The sequence below is a fragment of the Helicoverpa zea genome, chromosome 21 (genome assembly GCF_022581195.2).
Source record: "Helicoverpa zea isolate HzStark_Cry1AcR chromosome 21, ilHelZeax1.1, whole genome shotgun sequence".
Classification (NCBI taxonomy): domain Eukaryota; kingdom Metazoa; phylum Arthropoda; class Insecta; order Lepidoptera; family Noctuidae; genus Helicoverpa; species Helicoverpa zea.
Genome location: NC_061472.1, coordinates 11,021,822 through 11,034,154, shown reverse-complemented (window position 1 = coordinate 11,034,154; position 12,333 = coordinate 11,021,822). Strand labels below are relative to the sequence as shown.

The 12,333-nt window shown below is 50.0% G+C and overlaps 1 pseudogene; it reads right to left on the bottom strand.

The window, feature by feature from the left end:
* The window catches only part of LOC124641066, a 425,796-nt pseudogene that overhangs the window by 392,181 nt on the left and 21,282 nt on the right, over positions 1 to 12,333 (bottom strand).

Sequence of the window (12,333 nt, the reverse complement as noted above, 5' to 3'; positions counted from 1 at the left end):
CCGGACGGGCTATGTTGGTTGGATTGCCGTCAAGGGACGGCAATCCAACACGACCGGAGAGCACAAATACCAACATCCAGGCTTTCTTTTTTTTTTTTTTAAGACGTCAAAAATCATCAAATGACCCCTCCCGCTGTGGGTTAGTAGCGGTGAGGGAGTATCAGACTCTTACTGACTAAAAACCGTCGTGTTCCGTCATAGGCCTTTTATGTACCAGGGCCGCGGTATCTCTTTCGAACAATCCGCAACCCCGGCAGGCCTTGGCCCTGCTGGGCCCCGCTGGGGACCAACATCCAGGCTGCGGGCTGTTTCGTGAAAGTCTCTAAAACCCACAAAGCGATTTCGGCTCGACCCGGGAATCAAACCCGAGACCTCGTGCTCGACAGCTGCGCTTGCAACAGCTAGACCAACGAGGCAGTGAACCTACAGGTTACGTCATTTTAGATTACGTCTGTTCTATTTTAAGATTTATAAAATGTTACTAAAGTTCCTATTTTATTTAAATTATTATGTATGTCGGACTTAAAGGACAATGAACAAGTTCTTACTCTTAATATGTGCAATTGAAGTTATGAAAAAAACCTAAGTTTTTTTGCCTCCTGACAATTTTGAGCTGTGAAAAATTTCACAACTACTAGATTTTATGAAATTAAACTCCAATGGGTGGACTCAAAATATTGTGGATTTATATTAAATATTTTATGGATACCCTACTATACCATACGGCCAGACGCGGATGACAAAATTGAGAAATGTTGACGATTTAACGATCTGGTCAAATTAACATGAACATTTCATTAAACGCAACCATTTCATGAAATGCTCAAGCTTTTCATGAAGTGGTCAATTCTACGATATGGCTACGACAGTTACATTTTGAACGAAATGAGTTGAAAAGTCAGAGGCTCATAGAATATTATTATGCCAGAATGTCTGTTGAGTTATTCTATAGCACCTATGTACCTAACACTCATGATTGCAATAAATATTTATAGTTTAAAGTTACGAATGTTAAAAAATAATCTGGATGCCGAGTTGTATTTGAGTGGCTTATATGAATGATATATGAATGCTCAAACAAATACAGTCATGGACACATAATGAAAGACACCCCCGACTCGAAGTAAAATAAATAGTTATGGTACTGAGATGAGCTTAAGCACGGTATAAAATGTAATGTAATTATTATTAAAACATATATTACATTGTGTTCTTTAAATTAAGGACAAAAAATATTTACTGTCTATAATACTTTAGATAAAACGCCTTATGGGAACTGAACACTAACTTTTGTAGCGGATACTTGACTGGTCAGCTAATTAAAGACAGTAAATGCTTAGTTAAGAAAAAAAAATGAAAGATATAGAAATAATCGCCATACCTTTTTTTAAGTGAGTAAAATATTTATGAGAACTCAAATTAGGTAATAATTTAGGTTCCCTTCATTAACATTTTTCATTTTAGTCCAATCAATATGACTAAAACAAAATTTCTGGTAAGTAAAATGTTTCAGGCTTTTTCAGTGCATTAAGGGCTTTGTACGAGGCTCTTGTGAAGAGTCATCTGGAATACAATGCGGCCATCTGGAGTCCAAGTGAAATAAAGTACAAAAAAATGATTGAGCGTATACATAACAAATATATACGTTTTATGTATATGAAAATGTATAAGATATATCCGGGATATCCATTACTGTACCCCACCTTATTCTGCCTCGGTATGGTAGGTTACTACAGATTGGAAGTCAGACGTGAAGTGGCTTTGGCGACTTACCTGTTAAGAGTTCTGAGAGGTGACATAAAAAATTCGGGTCTTCTAACAGAGATAGGTTTTTGTGTACCGGACGAGTACGTGGGGCGGTGGCTGCTGGTGGTGCCGCGCGCGCACTAGCTTGCTGCAGCGCGCGCCGCTCACCCGCGCGCTGCGCACTCTCAACACGGTGGCTGACCACATCGACATATTTAACTGTACACTGAGCGAGTTCACAAGGGCCACTTACTGTGTAGTATGTAAGGATTAGTAGTTATTTTTCTAGATATAGTTAAGGAGATATTAATTGTAAGTAGGTACTAAGTCGCATTAGATTTAAGTCTGTAAAGGCATAGTAACTTGGAGATGAATAAATAAATAAATAAATAAATCAAGTTTTATCATGCGGATTCATTCATACTATTTGAACTGTAATAAGAACATGGTAATAATATTATTATTAAAGATGCCTTGTCAATGCACTAAAAAAGTCGAAGTTTTAGAACAATTGAAAACCGCCGTCAAGGAAAACTTATCCGCATTAATAGACTTCACGGTGGTGTTATAACGAAAATAGAGAACCATTAATATTATTCCGTACTGTTTTTTCGGGGCCATTTGATGCTAAAAGGACGAAAATTGTGTCTGCAGAACTTTAGGATAACAGAAATCTGGTCTGTTCTGGAGTCCCTGCAGCGTTGTCAAGTAGATTGGCGATACATCCAAGTGATGAGATGTCTTTACGAAGCCGCTACAATGTCCGTCCAAGTACAGAATCAGCAAACAAGGCCCATACCGTTGCATCGAGGAGTGAGACAAGGGGATGTTATTTCCCCGAAACTGTTCACTAATGCAATGGAGGATATGTTCAAGACGCTGAACTGGAAAGGACGCGGCATCAACATCAATGGCGAACACATCTCTCACTTGAGATTTGCTGACGATATCGTCATCATGGCGGAAACGCTGCAGGACCTACAACAGATGCTGAACGACCTGGCTGAATCTTCTCTACGCATCGGCCTACGGATGAACTTGGACAAAACCAAGGTCATATTCAATGAACATGTTCTACCGAAACCGATTGCGAAACACGGCGCCGTTCTCGAAGTTGTTCGGAGATCAATTTTACACAGATTTTAATTAAGCATGGAAGAAAATCCCCTTAGCGACTTCTACAAAACTGACTGCTTGCTCGTTCAGGGATGTCGTACTGTTATTGAGGTAAAATGAAATAAACCAAATATTAATACATATTGGAATGTTTAATTATAGTGTAGGGAATGTTGTTGTAGAAAGGTAACTCCTATTTCTCGTACTCCTAACTATTTCTTCCTCAGAGCAAATGGAGTGTCTTTAATTAGATGGCCAGGCTTCGTTATGGATCATACTGCCCGGGATTCGGATAAAGCGAAAAAAAACTAGGGGCGGGGGATTATTAAATATAGTCATTAGTTTTAACATTTCACAATGCCTTCTTAAATATTTTAAAATAGAAAAGAAAGTTCCCACGGCAATGTAAAAAAAGAAATACAGATGAAATGCCCCGGTAAGTTAAGATTCCAACAGTGTCTTTTATTACGTGTCCATGACTGTATAATTTATGTTCAAGTAATATTTGATATAGATTTTCATGATGGGTATTCAACCCTCATACATAGGATCGCTCATAGTAAGTACAGTTTCCGAGACGACAATAGGGCGCAGTACTCACGAGGCAGGTGCGGAGCTGCGCGCGCACGGCGTCGGGCTCTTGTCCCGCCGGGGCCAGCGCCGCCGCGCACTCGCGCTGCACCGCCTCCAGCGTGCGCTGCGCCGCCGCCAGCCGCTCCGGCAGCGCGGGCGCGGCGGCGGGCGCGGCGCCGCCCAGCCACGCCTCGGCCGCCGCCAGGCGCCGCGCCAGCAGCTCCAGCTGCTCGCGCAGGCGCGCCGCCGCCTCGCGCCGCCCCGCGCGCGCGTACGCGTCGGCCTGCGCGCGCACGTCGCGCAGCGCCGCGCGCTGCGCCGGCAGCTGGCGCCGCAGCGCGGGCGCGGGCGGCGCGGGCGGCGCGGGCAGCGCGTCCAGCCACTGCTGCACGCGGTCCAGCGCCACCTCGCAGCGCGCCGCCTCGCGCGCGCCGCGCTCCAGCAGCGCGCTGCGCGCCGCCGCCTGGGGGCACAGGGGTCGGTGAGCGGGCACAGGGCGACACACACACACACCGCGCTGGCTCGACACGTACCTCGGCCCGCAGCGTGTCCCAGCTGGAGGTGACGGCGTCGATCTCGGCCTGGATCCAGGCGGGCATGATGTGCGCGTCGATGAGCTGCCGCCCGATGTCCTGGATGCGCGACAGACGCTCGTCGCTGTGGTTCTGGATGTAGTTCTCCAAGTCCTACGCGACCACCGGTACGTTAAATGCCTTGCATTGCCAATCAGGTGTTACAAATTTTCTTACAATAATTTATTGTATGGCATGCATTGTCGAAATAAAACGGCACACATTATGATTTAAGTTTAAATAAAGCAACTTGATTGAGTTTCAGAAAAAAACAACATTCAAAGCTTTATTATTTCATTTTGCAACATTTGATATCATTCTCATACCTTTTTTCATTAAATTAAAAAAATATTAAGAAGAAAACGAAAGAGGTAAAATAAATAACAAATTAAATTCCCTTTTCATGTATTTGAGTTTATGAGCTTCTATAGACATGTAAAATATCGTACTCTATTTCTGTTTTTTTTTTTTTTCAAACGTTCTAATGAACACAGTATACGTATTAAGAATATCGCAATAACTACACACCACATATGATAAACATGACCACAACATAACGACAACTAATCTCCAGATTATGAATACATATACTTGATTGCTAAAATAAGAATTACTTATCTATACTAATATTATAAAGAGGAAAACTTTAAAGGATAAACTCAAAAACTACTGGACCGATTTTAAATATTCTTTCACCATTAGAAAGCTACATTATCTGCGAGTAACATAGGCTATATTTTATCCCGGTGCGGGCAGTAGCTCCCACGGGACGCGGATGAAACCGCGGGAAAACGGCTAGTATACTATATACTACTTAATTAGTTATGTTTGTGCAAAGCGACGCGTGCTCGCCTAGTGCGAGTGTCGCGGCACATACTATAGATAGTTCAACTCAGATTTGCGCGCGGCCCTATGTGTGCGTCGGCTTGTAAATATACAACTTTCATTCGTGTGACAGTGACGTCGTCCGAGCATGACGTGTTCTTATCACTTTTTCTTATGGGTACAGTCGTTTACGAAAATACTAGTTATTCGCGGAGAAATTATTAAGGAGTCAGATAAAGCGTTTCAAAAAATAAAACGACATTCAAAGCTTTTTATTATTATTAAATATAATAATTTATTTTATTATTAAATATATTTTTTCATACGTCTTTTCAAATTGACATTGACAGTATCTATATAAGAATTGAATACTCCTTAAGTACATATTTTCTAGCTCGGGGTACGTGGACAATAAATAAAAGTGTGGACTAAGAATGTAAAAAGAGGTATAATCTAGTATAATAATGTAAACAAAATGTGTGGGGAATTTTAAAAAGTTATATTGCTTCGCATAATGTCGACCAAAATAACAAAATAATGAAACTCATAAATGAACGTTTAAGTCAAATTGATGAAGGGATGTGGCGTAATACTTGTCGACATGTAGAAAAGAAAAAAGAAGAATACTATAGACATTTTGACATTGGAGTCAGAATTTATAATTCTCCTTGGAGAGTAGCGAATCCGAAAATTCATCATTTGATTTTTCAAATAGCGATTCATAATCATTATAAATAAATAAACATTAAATTACGTAATAACTGTTTTTCTTTAAACCCCCGTATACAACCCCTAAATAACTGTATTGTACCCGACTGTACCTCTTGTCACGCACACAAAGTTACTGTATATGTACAAGGGTTACCCACACATAAGGCCGCGCGCACAACTGAGTTGAACTTACTATACACACTACTTACCGCATCGTCATCTAAGAGTGCATACAAACAAAATGACGCGTTAAACAAATAACATATGAACACAAGTTACACTACACTGTACTCAGATCACACATAAAACTGTACTGTCATTCATTACACATGATTGATGCGTATTTTACCTTTTGTATAGCAGAAGTTACAACGTTTTGAAAATGAATGAACGGAACTTTCATTGGAATTAATATCAAGATAAAAAAGTTTACCAACCATCAGGTCAACTGTCGGCCGACTGTTTAATCTGAAGTGTGCGGGTGGTACTCTAAGGATCATGGCACATTATACCGGCACCGCAACAGCACCGCTCCACACCAGCATTTAACTTGTCATTCAATTTAGAGCATTAAATCGTGTATATATCTAGTTTGAGGGTCATTGCCAAACAATTATTGTAACTTTTTTTGATGAATAAATAATTTTGAATTTTATTTTTTTGGAATTTTGAATATTATATTTCGTAATCAATTATAACTGTCTTAAAATAATATTGAGTTTGCGGTGTTAGCAAGCTTACACCTCGCGGCCGGCGCACGGACTGCACCTTGCGGACAACGCGTAGTTAGCGCGCTGGCAGCTAGCCGTAGTCTAAATTCGAGGCGACGCCGTGCTGCAGCTGTGCTGTTGCGGTGCCGGTATAATGTGCCATGACCCTCAGTGTGTTAGAGATTGGTATCCTTCGGTCAACATTCCATAATGGCGGGAACTGATTCATAATATAAATAGTGTTTTTTTTTTTTAAGTTTAATGGTATTATTAGAAAAAAGCAAAGGTCTTGTGCGACGTAATATACTGACGTAGAGCTCGTCGGAGATCTCCTCGGCGTCGGCGGGCGCGTCGGGCGAGCGGCGCAGGCGGCGCTGCAGCCCCTCCAGCCAGCCGCGCTCCTGCGCCAGCCACGCGCGCAGCTCGCCCGACTCGTGCCACGCCTCGGCCAGCACCTTGTAGCGCTCGTACACGCCGTGCGTCACGGCCGTCCAGCGCGCGTTGAGCTGCGTGAGGCGGCGCGCGAGCGCGGGCGGCGGGGCGGCGGCCGCCAGCAGCAGGTCGTTGCCCGCCTCGTTGAGCGCGCGGAAGGCGGGCGTGCGCGCGTCGCAGCGCTCCTTGAGCGCCTGGAAGCGCGCCTTCATGGCGTACAGCGCGCCCGAGTCGCCGATGCCGCACTCGTGCTCGCGCGGCGCCTGCGCCTCCAGCTCGCGCAGCCAGCGGGCCGTGTCGTCGATGTCGCGCAGCACGGCCTCCGTGCGCTCCAGCGCGCGGCGCAGCGCCTCGTTGCTCTGGAGCGCGGCGGCGGTCGCGCTCTCGTATCGTTTCTTTAAGTTTTTCGTATCGTTCTGGATCGTCTTCGCGACGCCTTCCTCGCAGTCTTCGAGAATAGATTCTTTGGTACTTTCTATTACTTCTAATTTGGCTTTGAAAGATTCTTTCTGTTCTTCGAATTCCTGCGAATGGAAGAATGTTATTATTTTCCTACGACATATTGTAAACATTCAGTTAGAAAAAAAAGGAGGGCAGACTGACGTTGCTGGTGTGCAGCAGACGCTCGAGCGCGTCCTGGTCGCCGAGCGGCAGCGCGTCGCACTCGCGCGTGAAGCGCTCCGCCGCGTCCAGCCACGCCGACACCTCCGCGCTGAGCTGCTCCAGCTGCTGCATCTGCGCCTCGCCTGCGCACACGCAACGTTCACAGATAGTCATTCATTATTCTAATGGAAGCAACTTTACGTCTGGAGTTATGGACTGCTCCTACCGTTTTCCAACTTGGTAATCTTCTGTTGTAGGATTGTTTTGGTGTCTTCGAACTTGGAGAGCAAGTTCTCCATGCTATTGTTGAAGTCTAGCTCGTGCGCTTCCGACGGCGCGGCGCGGTCGCGGCGCTCGCGCTGCGCGGCGTCGTGCAGCTCCAGCAGCTGGCGGCGCAGGTCGGCCAGGCGCTCGCGCTCGGCGCGCATGGCGGGCGGCGCGGCCAGCAGCGCGTGCTGCGCCAGCGCCTGCTCCTGCAGCGCGTGCAGGCGCGCCGGCAGCGCGCGGTCCGCGCCCGCGCCGCTCGCCGCCGCGCGCGCCGCCAGCGCGTCCAGCAGGCGCGCGTGGCTCTGCGCCAGCGCGGCGGTGGCGGCGCACAGAGCGGGCGCGGGCAGGCGCGCGTGCAGCGCGGCGGCGCGGGCCTGCAGCTCCTGCAGGCGCGGCGCGAGGCTACGCAAGGCGCGGGCGCGGGTGCGCAGGTGCACGAGCTGGTTGTGCGCGGGCGGCTCGCGGGCGAGCGCCTGCAGCCAGGCGTCCGCCTCGTCCAGCTCGCGCTGCGTCGCCTCCGTGTCTGACCCCAACTTCTCTTTGTCTTCCAACAGATTCATAGTGTTCCTTATGTCTAAAATCGTTCGTTGTATATTTTCCCATCGTGTTTTCAGGTCGTCTATGCTTTCAGCGTGTCGTTGAGCTTCGTCTGCGAGGAGGACGGAGGAGTGAGTGCAGGTCGGCAGAGCATGCACAGCCAGCACGCGACACTTACCTTGGAGGCCGGGCTCCGCAGCGAGGCGGCGCTGTATTTCCTCCACGTTGGCAAAATCCGCGCGCTGACTCTCTATCTCCTTCTCCACGCGCTCCAGGATGCCCGGAATCTCTTTTCTCTTTTCATTGTCTTCTTCCAAATCACGTTTGCACTGCGAATAAGAATATAGCAAAGTCTCCTCACTAGAAAACAGGTAATCCCACCAAAAACATTAAATGTAAAAAAAGCCAAGTCTCTCTACACAATTCTTCCACCCTAAAAAGTTTTGGGATCGCAAGGAAGCCAAGTCCTGTTCAACTTAATTTGTAATAATATAATAATAAAGCCCTTTATTCTGAAACCATTACCTAATTACAATTTACAATGATCTATTACCTACTACACATATTTTACAACGAAATTCATTACACTATACTAAGTTCATTACAATATATCTCTAGTTTCAGAGTGCCTGTTGGCATAGGCCTCCCCCAAAAACTTCCATTGACTCCTGTCATTTGCAACCCTTCTCCATTTTGCACCAACAGTCTGTTTAAGATCATCTTCCCATTTCATTTTTTGTCTTCCTCTATTTCGTTTTCCATCTCTCGGGTACCATTCAGTTATGGCCTTATTCCATTTCTCCGTCTTGTCACGAATCATGTGGCCAGCCCATGTCCACTTTTGCTGGTCTATTCTTTTTAAAACATCTGTCAGTTTCGTTTTTGATCTCAGAATGGTATTTCTGATCCGATCTTGTCTTCTTGTACCTGTCATACTTCGCTCCATTGCTCTCTGGCATATGGCTAGTTTTTCTTGGTCTTGGTCATCGAAAACCTAAACGCCTAGCTTTGACCACATGGATAATACAGGGGGGTGAAACAGCCGCGAAACGCTTTGAGAAAAGGATGGTACGGCCGTGCCCGCTTTGATCGAGACTTGGCTGGAGCACTGCCGTGCCCCCAGATAGTCAATGACGATAGAGATTATTTACTTAAAATATTGGTCGGTGAACTCACCCGGTCGAGTGCTTGCTCGGCGTCACCGGCCCAGGTCTCGAAGGCTTTGTACCCGAGCTGGAAGTCAGCGCGCTGGTCGGGCGCCAGTCGCGGCTTCTTCGAGCCGCTATGCGCGTCGTCCGGCAGCGCCTGCTCCTCCTGCGTCTCCTGCGGCGGCGCGGCCGGCGACTCCTGCTCGGCCGCCGAGTCCTCCTCCAGCTCCATGTCGAAGCCCAACTCCTTGATCTGCGGCGAGAGACGCGGTGAGCGCGGGCCGGGCGCAGACGCGGCGCCGGCCACGCCACACTCACCCGCTGCGCCTGCACGTGCAGGATGAGCAGCAGCGCGTCCAGGCGGTCGGCCAGCGCCTCGGCGCGCTCGCTGAGCTCGGGCTCGCCCAGCGCCTGCGCCTCGCCCAGCGCCGCCGCCGCCTGGCGCCGCCGCGCCGCCAGCTCGCCGCGCAGGCGCCGCAGCTGCCGCACCCGCGCCAGTGCCGCGCCCACCTCGGCGGCGGGGTTGGCCTCCATCTGCTTGAGCTCGCGCTCGCACGCGTCGGCCGCGCCCAGCAGCGCCTCGTGCTGCGCGTCCAGCGCGTCCCAGCGCGCCTGCAGCTCCTGCAGCCGCTCCAGCTGCTGCATGGTCCACTGGCACGTGTGCGACCAGCGCTCGCTCAGCGCCGTCAGCTCGTCCTCGATCTCCGTGACGCCTGCACAACACGCAGGTCGCGGTGAGTGGGTCGCCTCGCGCGCGGCGGGGCGGCCGGGCGGTACGTACAGTTGTCCTGCGCGTCGTCGTCCACCACGACCACGGCGTCGGCGAGCGCGTCCACGCGCGGCTGCTGGCGCCGCAGGTCGGCGTGCAGCGCGCGCACGGCGGCGAGCTGCGCGCGCAGGCCGGCGCGGCCGGGGCGCGCGGCGCCGGCGCGGGACATGCGGTCCTCGGTGCGCGTGAGCCAGGCGCGGAACTCCGCCAGCTGCTGCTGCTGCGCGCGCATGAGCGCCGCGTGGCCGCGCGCCTGCGTGGCGAGCGCGGCGCGGCGCAGCGCCTCCCAGCGCCCGCCCAGCAGGCGCAGCTGCAGCCGCACCTCGGCCGCCTCGTCGCGCGACAGCCCGGCGTCCAGCAGCCGCGCGCCCTCGTCCAGCACGCCGCCCACGCGCGCCTGCTGCGCCGCCAGCTCCAGCAGGAAGCGCTCGTGCGCGTGGAAGTGCTCCTTGAGCGGCGCCAGCTCCGCACCCTCCGGCTCGCGCGCCGCCGCCAGCCGCTCCTCCGCCTCCAGCAGCCACGCCAGCACCTCCTCGAAGGCGGCATAGTACCCGCCCAGCTCCACCGAGCCGGTCGTCGCCGTCGACAGCGGCCGACTGCCCGCCACCTGCCGGTGCATACGACACTTGGTAGCGCCCGGTGGGCCGGGTGCGGGAGCTGCGCTCTCGGCGTTGCATCGCACTCACCTCGGGCGGCTGAGTGGCGACCGGCGTGCCGGGCTCCGAGTTAATGCTCTCCATGTCGGCTACGTCTTCGCACGAATGTGGCAGAGATTGGAACAGACACATCACGTACATCATTATCGATTTTTTGTCAGGATTAGGCGTATTCACATCTAAAAACAGAAATGAAAATCGTTAAAAACGATATAGATGCAGCGGGGCGCAGTAACGGGTAGCGGTGGTCACCCTCGGGGTCGAGCAGGCGGTCGATGTTGAGGTGCTGGTGCGCGACGCTGAAGGCGTGGTCGAGCCGCGCCGCCGGCCCGCGCGCCACCACGGCCGCGTAGTCGAACAGCTGCGGCCGCCAGCGGTGCAGCAGCGCGTTGAACGCCAGCCCGTCCGACCACGACGTCGTGAAGTTGCGCACGTTCACGCCCGCGTAGTTCTGCACGACACAACCATGCTATACCCTCATTCCATTCACTTTGAATACGGTACTGTTTATCACTACAATGTCAGTAGGTACGACAGTTTCAGACGAGATTGACACTGCGGTCAGACTACCACCGACCTGCGTATGAGTGCGGCACCACGCTAGCAGGGTCTTCTCCAAATTGGTCTGCTGCAATTCTGACATGAGCTCCTTGAGATGATAATGCACCTGCCAGTGCAGGATGATGCTCCACACCAGTCCTGTAAGATGGAGGAAGGCGTGAGATTGAGCTGGGCGGGGCGGACGCAGGGGGCAGACAAGCGCAGGCGGCACATACCTAGCGTGAGCTTGGGGTTGGCGTCGACGATGTCGTTGCTGCTGATGTTGACGAGCTTGACGCCGTTGGCCTCCAGCACGTGCAGCGCCGTGTTCACGTTGTTGATGTGGTGCACGCGCATGCGCCCGCGCTCTCGTTTCTGCAACATATGCACGTGCGCCGTCACGCCCTGCCGCACCTACACGCTACCTTCACCATATATACCAATTTTCGTTCGACAACGAACGCGAACAGGCTATATTGATATTCTTGAATTCACCACGTCCGAATACACAAAGAGTGATGTACGGTTTACGTACAGGCATTTTTTTTGCTAACGTCGCGCGACCTACTTTCGCGAGTCGATTTAATTATTTTTGTATTATTTAGTGTTCAGTTGATTAGAGCTATACCCACGATTAGCATCCCACGGAACTAGTGTAACTTGCACAATAAACTATTGAACGGGAAATCTGTGGTCTTTTTCAACTCAATACAAACTAACGACGCCTGAGGTCCATACATCAATAAATGGTCCTTCGAGCCGGATCTGAAATATTGAAGTGAGGGTCCGCTAACTTTAAGTTTTCCAGATAACTCCAATTTTTTGTTGAAAAGGATGTTGTTGGTAAATTGTTTGTAAGTTTTTTCATGATAAGTGTTTCCAAGTTGAAGCGATAATCAGAGTGAATTGAAAGTTGAAAATTGAAAGGTGAATGCAAAGTTCCCACTCTTGTAGCGGTTCTTTTGGGTGAGATCTCCAAATTATAGTTTGCAGATGTTTCTGTTCTGCATGAAGCCAGATGAAACGGTAGAGTTTCTCTACATCTGCTGTGAAGACATATCTGTAAGTTCTCCAACTGGTGAGAAGGGTAAACATGTCTTTCTGTAGGTTAGGGCCGCAGTACATGTT